Below are 12,099 nucleotides of genomic sequence, written 5' to 3' on the forward strand. Positions count from 1 at the left end.
ATGACGATGCATTAATGTACACGGTATAGGTACAGAATACACAGATCATTCAAATATAGTAAATCTGATAACAAAAACAAAATCAAAGGAAACTAACTAATTAGTAATAAAGCAATTAACTATTTCATTATCTGAAAGACTTTAATCATATGTTATACATTGTTTGTTTGTTTCAGTTTTACGGTCCACTGACAATTAAGGTCATTACGGACCAAACTACATATCATGTAATATATCCAAAAGAAAGATATCTAATGACTGCATCTAAAAGATCAGGTTAAAAACATTGTTGGGCATAAAATAGTTTGGATAAAAGACATAAGAACACTCATGCACAATGATGAAACGAATGGACTTTCATTTCATTGTTGGTAACTTTCATTCAAAAAGTTACACAGAGTAGGTGGCCAGCAACAGAAATCAATATCTCATTGAATATAAATATATATACCTAAAATATATAAAGTTGCGTGCTACCAGTATAGTTTCAAAACCACTGTATTGTTTAGGTTAACTCTTTCGTAATTTCAGGCGAGGAAGAGGTGTTCCGATTGTCTCAACCTGTTCAGACATGCTTGAAACAGTCTGAAATCATTCGACGAAATAATATCTTAATATAGACATTGCTTCCTTATGAGTATAAAAGCGGGACTACCGCTCACTCTCTCCAACATTAACAGAACATTGATCAATGTAAATAACAGTCACACACCCTGATTCACGGCAAAGTCGAGTTTAGTGAGGTAATAATACATAAAGTGTATAATGTAATGTTTAATTGTGTCTTAACATCTTTTTGTTGAATGAATATAACAGAAATATTGTATTACCTTAACTAAAATGAAATAAGAATTGTTTTAATTAACTTGTTAAATGTGATATTAAATGAAGATATTATTTATTTTTAAAATGACGAATTAACACTTCATTGATTTACAATTTACTGTTTAAACAACCCAATAAAAATTTCTAAACAAAATAAACACAGAAATATACAGCAACTGTCTCTTCATCTTATTTTTGAAATTATAATTAAAACGTCCTTATAGAAAGTATGACAAAACCTTTTCGTCTTATCTACTTTCACTTTGTAATCATATGACATACAATCAAGTGACAATGTTACATTAAAAACATTCCCCATCAATGCATCAAAGAGTCTGTTGTACAAGAAGTTCTTCCTACCTCTGTTTGAAGAGAATGACGAATGAGGGCCTGATAATATCAAAACAAATGCTTATTTGTCAGTTATTTGATGTCGGATTCCTCCTAACCGTTGTGCCTGTGATCGCGTTAAAATCTTGGATTTATTGTTTCAGAACGAAAATGACTATGTATTTCTCTTGGTACTCCAAAGAATTTCTTCCATGACAAAATAAAATAATTATATTCATTAATGACGATATATTCTCAAATTGTGTTAAAACAGGAAAAAATGGTTAAAAAATATATTATATTTACAGAGAAGGACGATCAAAGATAAACCGAGTTCAACCAGACGCAACTATAAAACGGCTTGGACGGAAGATTGACGTCACCAAAGACTGGTTATTGCACGAAGTTTTCAGTCACGGGGATGTTATTGAAGCTTTGTACAAAAGCGAGGAACACGAGAAAATACGAAAACTGCCAAAACACGTAAACATTTCTTCTGACCAGTGCATAATCACACTGAACGCAACAGACCAGAGGGCCGAAATGCCATGTGGACATGCTATCAGTGAGTATATCTAGTTACATTTAAAGAAATTGTGTAATTGTTTGATAACACAAAAAAAAATATTATTACATTACCGGAATATGATATGATTTCGACGATCAAAAACATTCAAGTCAAAGTCAAAGTTATTCAAAGAAATAGCAAAAGACTAGCTGAAAAGTAATTATATTACGTGTTATTGGAGATAGAATAATAAAAAAGTGACCTCTCCAATTATTTCTGCTTATTTTTTTTATAAAGACCAGAAGTCCAATATATCGACCAATTTGTCTAATGAATGCATATTTTTTTTATTTTCATTTCCAAAAGAAGTGTTCAGAAGACAGAATAATGTATGTTATCATATATTAAACATTTGCCTTTCTATTTAGCACCTCAGGCATTGTTCGACTACTGCTGGCACGAGCTAATAAGGGAATATGTTCAACCACATGCCCATACGTCAAAGATTCTAAGGACGATTTGTGCAGTAAGGTGTGGCGCTAAGGCATTCAGGAAACAAATGCAGCTATGACAAGAGTAGAAAAGAGATCATTTAGAAACTAGATTGACAAAAATAGAATCAAGCAGCAAGAACTTGAAGCAGCACATGTTTTATCTGATGATATCATCATCTCATATCTCCATAACTCGCCACAAGTAAATTCAAAATACCACGACAACAATGTGTTGAAGCGTCGGGCATGCCCTGAATGGAGGAGTATAATTGTGTTTACAACTGGATGCATGTCAATGACGTGTCAATACCCATCTTGTAAGTTCCGGTTTTACTTTAAATGTCTCCGAGACTATTCAAGTGGATTGGATCACTACAATTGTCGGTCTGCTCCCGTACAGTTCATAGACACACACCTAAAAGCATGTTAAGTTTTCTTTATTATGGAATGATTGAAAGGTCATGTCAATATGAGATATTATATTGCTGAAGCTGAAGAAAGTGTGTGTGTGTGTGTGTGTGGAGGGGAGGGGATGAGAGGGTTATCATTTATGTTAATCATATGACGCGCGTCGTGTGCAGTTTAAGGATCTAGTCAATAATTCATCACATTTTTTATTGTAGACCGTGTAAAAATGTAAATATTTTACTAAATAGCGTCATTATATAATTTATGAACGTTGAAATAAAATATCTTAGCAAATATTTTTGTTTCATCGTTGTTTTTGCCTCCGAAATGTCAAGGTGATCAGAGTCTCATAACGTGCAAATGTAAATACAGACAATGTTGACAGGAGATAGAAGGTCGATCGAATTGTATTTTTCGCCATAACTGATTCCAAGAGTCCATTACATGACATTAGATATCTTCTTACGAGATGAGTTTTATCCTTTCAATGCCGCAATTTCAATTTTGGTCATTTTTTGATCAGTCACTTAAATTCTTTCCTTTTGACCGAGGTAATACAGAATATTCTAGTCTATATGAATCTTCAAAGTGCTGACCATTGGCTTTGTTTGATAGTTGTCCAATTGAGAAGTCAACCGGAAGCTGATTGGTCAGTTAAAACAAGGAGAGAGGCTATTTATAAAAACTGCAACTGTCCAACCGCTGGCAATTAGAACAAACCATCTGTAATATATATCAGGTCAGAAGTACAGAAGGATTGATTTCCAATGGGAATTGTAATGGTAATTTCATCACTATTGACGAGTAAGACATCTGACCACAAGCTGTAAAGTTTATTATACCTACGTCTCTTTTTTTTGTGCTCAGATATTGGCTCATTACACCTGTATCTGATCTCATTCATATAGTCTCAGACGTATATAAAACAAGTATCATATTTTCCGTTTTGACACTTGGATTTTACACATTCATTTTCAATACAATTCTTATACATACATCCCAGCATGCTCTCTATTTATCTCTCTCCTCTCATTCCAACTAACATCTCGTATATGTCATCATCTCATCATTTCATTTTAGTCATCCCGTCTCAGACGCCATATATCACCCCACCATCTCGTATCAACCGCTATCTCACTTCTACCGCCATATCACTTCTACCACCATCTCGTCTCTACCGCTATCTCACTTCTACCGCCATCTCACTTCTACGATGCACGATCTCGTCTCAACAGCCTCTCACTTCTACCCTCGTCTTTTTTTAACGAAAATCATTGAGTTGCTTCCCTCTAACTTGTTACACGACTATCCAATTGCTGGAACGAGGGTACCGTATTTGCCGTAATTAGCTCCCAGGGCGCTTAAACATTTATAACAATGGAGCGCTTATTAGGGAACGAAAATGTAATGTAAGTTGTGAACGAAAACTGTAACTATATTACTCCTAAAAATCTGTCATATTGTAACTTTTTTTTCGTAACCATGGCAAATTAATCTGTCACATGCCGCTAACATGCATTGGACTTCATTCCTTTGAGACGCATTTCAACGTTGTTTTTCATATGTGGAAGAATCGAAAGTTTATGAAATATGGGATACAATGTTGACTTTATAAGCATCACACAATTGCAAAACATTATTGAATCAATTGGATAGGGGAATGAGTGTATATAACCTCAATTCCTCCTCAAAATGATGGTACGGCGGTTATAGGGGAGGAGCGATAATTATGGCGAATATGGTAATCAGAAATTTGTTCTGATGATAGCGGGAACAAAAACGATTGATAGAAAAGATCTGTTTATAAATATACTAAAAAGCTATCTTTAGGAAAATAAATACATCTACTCTTCGCGAAATACATAATGTAATGAGATATGAAGAAAAAATGTATGTATTTCATGATTGGTGAGCGTCTAATAAAAGCTCCTATAGGAGAAAACAATTAATGTCAGCCCTGTATATCAACTGTATCGAATAAACTCTAATTTGGAAAAAAACCTCCGATATTATGGAATTAGTTTGTTAATGCCTTGTATTTAGACAGATATACAGCCGTATTTAAATTTCCCTCAAATAAGTGCTTAGATTCCATTATCTTACAGGTGGACGACCATCGTCTTAATAGCTAATATGGACTTTTTTTAGGTCTAGGTTCAATGGGTGAAGGTATTTCCTTTATGACTGTTGTGTTCAAACTCCTTTATGATAATTATGCCTTCATTTACATATCAACTGGTATAATAATTGTCATTATGTATACATCTGTATCGTAATCAATCTACACCGCCTAGTTATTCACATCGTTTGTACAAGTATACACTCTGTTTCCTGTAGGGTAATCCTATTTCAATTTATTACTGAAAAGAAATATGGCATTATGCACTCCGCTTCGTAATTGTGTTGTATACTCTCAGCCGTCAACCATAACCTTTAAATAAACAAAATCACACATTTTGTTCCTGAAATTGTTTCAGGTAATTGTTTCAGGGAAAATATAGGTAGTTTGCATGGTTTCATAATTGATAAATGAAACCTGTAATGTGCCAAGGACTCATATTATTTTAATTTCTCCTTCTGATTACTGATAAGTCAGCTTCAGATCGACTTCTCGATGAAGTAACTACCAAACACATTGACGTGTCAGAGGATGCTGATTTTAAGCAATGGTTGAATTTCCACACAGACTAGAAGATCGACAGGAAATAATAATTCAAGTGGTAAAGGCTCATCTAACGATAGCCAAAGTTGAAACTGAGGAATTGAAAGGATAAAAACGAATTCATTTATCTCGGAAGAAGATAGTGGCCTTGAAATGAATCACCTGGCATATCGGAGGCAATACCAATAATGACGCAACTAAACGTTTTGAAAAGACATTTTATTTCAACGTTCATAAATTTTATAATAGTTTAAGTATTTACATTTTTTACATGGTCTACAATGAACAATATGATAAATGATTGACTATATCTTAAAAATTCAAACGACAGACGACGTGTGAGACATACATGACATAAAATACTCTTGTGTGGCGTGCCAAGGAATCAAATAATTCTAGTTTAATAGTCAACTTTTACCAGTAACAACTGCAGCTTCCTTTTATAAACTCAGAAATACATACTCCACGATGGTTCGATAACTTTCTGTTACTCTTTATATTGCAAAATATTCAAATAAGAACAAATTGAAAAAGTTCAATATTGAACACTTTTTAGTATATTCATCATCATGCAATAGTCAATGTTTAGTCTAAATGTTAATGGTTTCATAGTCTAAAATATAAGATCATTTGGGAACCTAGAGGAGAAAATGGACGCGCTAGAGAAGCGTATAGAAGAAAGTGAACAATATTCTAGGAAAATTTCTTTTAAATTCCGAGGAATTAAGGAATCCAAGAACGAGAATACTACCGAGCTTGTTGTTGTGGCTTGTGACCACTATAGTGCGTTCCAGATAGTGCCTATTACATTGAATGGGATAAGGTTATACAAGTAATGAATTTTATTGAAACAGACTATATCGGTCACATGACAGAGAGGGACTTTCAAAATGGCTGCTCAAAGAATAATGGAACAAGACATCGTTTACAAAATGGGATGGTTCTTTGTTTTTATTACATGTTAATAAAAAAGGATATGTGTGTATGGAGAGAAAAATATCTCCACTAGCGATGTGTGCCAGTATGGGAACCACTGCAGTTGGATTATTTCTGTAATAGACCCTTACAAGAGGTAGGTCAACCTGGCTTGATTTTCCAGAATAAAGTAAAGTTTAGAAGGCTCGAGTAGGGATTCCGACGAGAAACATATATCAAACGTCCGAATATAAAAGAGTCTCGAGGAAGAATATCAATAGGGATTAGGGCAACGCTAGCGCTCACCCTCTCATGGCCGCCAAGTGACCGATCGTTCACCTTCTTGGTTTCAAACATTACAAGTCAGTCAATATCACCCAGTAAATATGTAATTTAAAAAAATCTTGATTACCATTTATGATTATATACGACACATACTACATGTAACGTACAACATGTTTTCTGATATTCAATTAATCAATATACAAGTATGTAATACAAAATTAATTACATCCCGCATACAGGGAACAGAGCCCTGTGCACACATACACTCCTTCAATAAAACTATCTAGTTATAACTTAATCTCATATGATAATGCATTGTCTTATTTCTTATAGTACATATACACTATGGTTTTGATTGTTATATTTTTGTAAACACTGTGAAAAAATAATGAACATGTTTAGACTTAGATTTATTCTCATTGCTACTCTGTTGAATTGTTGATGAATATGAATAAATATTGACAATATGTATAATTCATTTCACATATATATTTTTATATTTTAAGTCGCTACTAGAATCAGATCTGTGTAAGAATTTGTGAATTTTAATGGTTTTGCTACGTATTTGAATTACCAGTACACGCAATCAAACTTGTATAAAATGTATCAGTCAAATTGAAATTATGGACCTTTGTGTCCGCTTTATATTTGTATAACGGCCGTATCAGTTTTTATTCCTTAAGCCTTGGAAGGGTTAAGGGACTATTGGCACCGCATTTGCCGGAAGTACGTTGGAACTAAAAATACATATTACATGTTGGATTCGTTTTGCATTGCAAACAATGCTTTTTTGTATATATGTTTGTGTCTATGCGCACTGTTTTGTTAATGAAATGTCATCTCGACCAACTTGTTGTTCAGAATGTTAACAGTAAACAGGACTTACTTATGAATTCTAAATATATGTCTCCTTCTCATACCTTCGCTACGACTGTCATTCACCACTGCTCCAGTATCAGGACTTATCCCCCACTCACTGCTCTGATAATTGATAATGGCTATTTGTAATGATACAAACTAGGAGACATTTTTATATCATGTTTATCAATGTCTAACTTGATGTTTGATGATATCATCATCATTTTTTTTCCCCACTCAGAGTTGAGAATATTACATTTTTTGAGCATTTTCTTTTATTCTTTTCATTTTCATAAAAATACCGATTCATGCAATATACTACATACATACATACATACATACATACATACATACATACATACATACATACATACATACATACATACATACATACATACATACATACATACATACATACATACATACATACATACATACATACATACATACATACATAACATACATACATACATACATACATACATACATACATACATACATACATACATACATACATAATACATACATACATACATACATACATACATACATACATACATACATACATACATACATACATACATACATACATACATACATACATACATACATACACACACACACACACACACACACACACACACACACACACACACACACACACACAGTTGGGAGCAAACTAAACTTGGTATCTAGTGCACTTTGTAGTGCACATGTAGTGAACAACGTAGTGCACTAGACTAAACATTGTAGTGCACTAGAGTGCACTATGATGTGAACTCCAGTTCACTACAGTGTTAACTCTAGTGCACTACAATGTTAACTCTAGTGCACTACAATGTTAACTCTAGTGCACTACAATGTTAACTCTAGTGCACTAGGTAGTGCACTTCAGTTTTACAGTACGAGTGCTTGATACACACATGTTCCAGTATAACCTTACAAATACAAGTATATTCAAATTTGTGGTATAACTTATATTCATTTTGAAATAAATAAATGAATGAATTTTCCGGATACCATATGGAACCTTATACAATTACTGACATTGAATTGTAATATGCCTTATGGGGGATGAAATTAAAGTAATCCCAACAGTGTGCATGGACAATTAAAATTGTCAATTAAATAACTTGTATTTTTAGATACAGTGTTCATGAAGCTACATTTGTTCTAGCTAGATTATAGGTTTTACCAGAAATTTATACAATATATTATCTAAATATCTGATTTTACACGTTCATTCACGTAATCACATCCTTTTCTTGGACTAGTATGTATGATGGTCGTATGTATAACTGAGCCAGCATGTTAGTTAAATTTCAGGTAAAACAATTCATGTCCAGAGGGCAGAATAAGTGTCAGAGTGGCGAAATACACATACAATATACATATAGCTAGGTAGATTTGGGGTGGGGCTGGGGTATACACATGTACATGTAGTATAAATTTAACTATACAGTACATAATTAATAAACCCCTCTCCATCTCCTCAAAAAATATAAATTAAATAAAAACAAGATAAAAAACAATGTGAATACATTATCTTCATTTTGAGGGAAAAAAACCAGTATTATAACAATTTATAATTCTCAATTGAAAGAATAGGCATATTTTGATAAAAAGTAGCTGTAAGTTTATTATTATTATTATTATTATTATTATTATATGAAACAAAACCACATGGGGTCAAGTAGACAGTTAAGACTTTACTAAACTAATCAGGTACAGAGGCTGTCACAGCATGCTATATATATATATATATCTATTGAATTGAATGCTATTATGGACCCCCTGGGGTTAAAGAAAATAGGTATACCTTACCTGTGACGCCTGACTGATCATCTCAGGTAAGGTGTCACCTCAAGTGGTGGGATGGGGAAATAGGGAGAAAAGGGCCCTAGGCCTAGTGACCATAACGAAAGACCTGTGTGCCAAGAGTTTACAGTATACAAGTTATTTATGTATGGTGGTACAGTGCATACCTGTATCCCCATGTACAATGTACAGTACATGTATATCAGTGTATGTGACAGACTTTTGTACCAATTACACATCAATTAAATATGATAACAATTAAATAATTAATATGTTCATGTATGTAGTTATAGAAATCCTTGATATGTATATGATAAAAATATTGTATTTTATGTGTATGTGTAAACACTGAAAGACAACATGAATTAAATGCGACACTCCACATTATTTTAATGTACATGCAAGTCGATGATCATCACTTTTAGTTAATAATCTTTTCATAAATGTACACAACTTTTGCTGCTTAATTTTGATATAGATTTCATATGTTTATACATAAATATACGGTATATAGAAATAAATCAAAATTTAATATATCAATCAAAATATATTTCAAATATTATGGTGTAATATTACATGTGTAGAAATATTTGTTTAAACAGAAGTAAGGATTTGATTTAAATAATTAGACTCATCAACATGGTCCGTTTATCATATGGAATGATTTCGCAAATTTGATTGACTGATCGTCCCAATTGCACAGCTGTTAATTATAAATAACCATATAAATTTCTTGCTATAATTAATTAACAGAGTCAGAGACATATAAAATCTATATTTGTATGTCTCTGACAGAGTTATTTGGATACAAAGGAAGCTAATAATAAGAACTTTTTAAGAAATTTCAACTTAATTTTTTTCAGTTAAATTGTTGACTCTTGACAAAATGCAAAGTTCTGTAACTTTTCAAAAATCAAAACTCATAGGGCACCTGTTCACCTGTATTTTCAGGAATCACAATTTTTGTGTTAATTGAACTGGCTTCATAAGTAATTACAGGATTAGGTGAGGGGCAGTCATGCATGACAAGACAGGTGACCCCAGTTAGCTTGGTTATTGCTCCAGGCCTGGAGCCTGGCCAGTACAGGTAAAATTCACCAAGCGACTTATAATAAAAGTGTAATAGCCAAAACTGCTAAATGTAAAAAATCTGACATTCTAAATGTGAAATAAAATTATATATAGCTGTTAATTTCTAGAATGACAAAAACAAAGATATATGATTCAAATAAATAAATAATAAAATCGAATAAAAAAATTCAATAAATACATGAAATAAATTAAAATAAATATAGCTATTTATATCTAGAATACCTAATATTTGATCTGAGTAATAAATGTAGCTATTAGTAAATTTAATATAACAAGTATAAAATATTTTATCCTAATAAAGAAATAAATTCATTTATTTTCTGAAAAAAAATATCCAAAGAAAAGATGCATGTGGTCAAGCCATATTGCAGCTTACGGTATAGTCTTTACTTTAATATTAAAACTCATATTAGGCTAAATTACTCAGATGAAACCTATATATAATAATGCACACCAATAAAAGTAACCATTTTATTTAATAAATTAATTATTTACATATATATACTCACTTAGTTATGCTACTTTTTAAATACAGAGTACATTTGGTAATTCATCTGAAATAATTAAAAGATATTTAAAACCATTCAATGAAATATATACATGAACAATTTGTACATGTACAACTTATGCAATAAGTAGGAGTATCAGGCTCATTTATCTTGTGCACTACGATGTGAACTCTAGTGCACTACACGTGTTAACTCTAGTGCACTACAGTGTTAACTCTAGTGCACTATGTTGTTAACTCTAGTGCACTACAATGTGAACTCTAGTGCACTACGATGTTAACTCTAGTGCACTAGCTAGTGAACCGGAGTTAACTTTACTTGTGCACTCCAGTGCACTTCACTACCAAGTTTAGCTTGCTCCCAACTGTACATACTTACATACCTACACACACACACCATCACACACACACACACACACATACATACATACATACATATTCTACACATTTATTATCTACATCTAAATACTCTATTACCATGTACATGTATGTAACATTTGAACATAATCACTCATTCATCAAATAATATAATTGATATCATCATCATTAGATAAAATAGAAATTTCCAAAAAAATCATTCTTCTGCCTTCACGTTATTCTTTATTGTTTAACGATTCTTAGGTAATGACTATTTAATGATTCTATCATTCAAACACAAAGAGATCTGTGTTACCCTATCAACAGTATATGTAAGTGACCGAGTTGCTACATGTCCATATTATGCTATTGAAGAATACTTTATTTATAGCTCTCATCATTTTTAAAACATATAGTTTTCACTATTCAGCTTTAAACATTCTAGAGCAAATAAAATCGATAATGCATGTAAAAAAAGCCTCATCAGTCAATAATTGTCTGACTCTGAGTTACAGTTTTACTTTGTTGTTTGTCTATTCTTTGTTATACCATATTGATAAGTATCATAATATAAAGAAAAATCCAAAAGTCAGATAAAAATAGTAAATTCCTGGTATGAATGATGTGTATTGAGTCGGTCTCTTTCTGTTTGAGTAGTGTAAAAATAGTTTGCACCAGAAAAAAACAAACAACAGTATTTCTCTGCTTTTTGATTTCCTTCGAGTTATCGATCAGAGAGGTATATATTTCCTAACGATTCAGCTTTGAACATGCTAGAGAAAATAATGATAATGCATATGTAAAACAATAACACTCTGACTTTTGGTTTCCTTCGCGCAATCGAATTAGTGGCGGATTATGTGAGTTTGAGAACAGGATACCAGATATTAAAGACAAACCTACTGTACCCTCAAATATCAGTACCTGAAAACTATTTTTTTTTATCTCTAGCTGCGGCGATCGCTATTTCCGGAATTCATACAGTCACTCTTCGCTGAGCTTTTATAACGTTACCAGATAGACACAATATTCCAATACG

At 32.5% G+C, this 12,099-nt stretch overlaps 1 pseudogene; it reads left to right on the forward strand.

Moving 5' to 3' along the window:
- Positions 1-337: 337 nt before the first annotated feature.
- LOC138316640 (uncharacterized) lies at positions 338-2,781 on the forward strand (annotated as a pseudogene).
- Positions 2,782-12,099: the final 9,318 nt, after the last annotated feature.

The sequence above is a fragment of the Argopecten irradians genome, chromosome 2 (assembly GCF_041381155.1).
Source record: "Argopecten irradians isolate NY chromosome 2, Ai_NY, whole genome shotgun sequence".
Classification (NCBI taxonomy): Eukaryota; Metazoa; Mollusca; class Bivalvia; order Pectinida; family Pectinidae; genus Argopecten; species Argopecten irradians.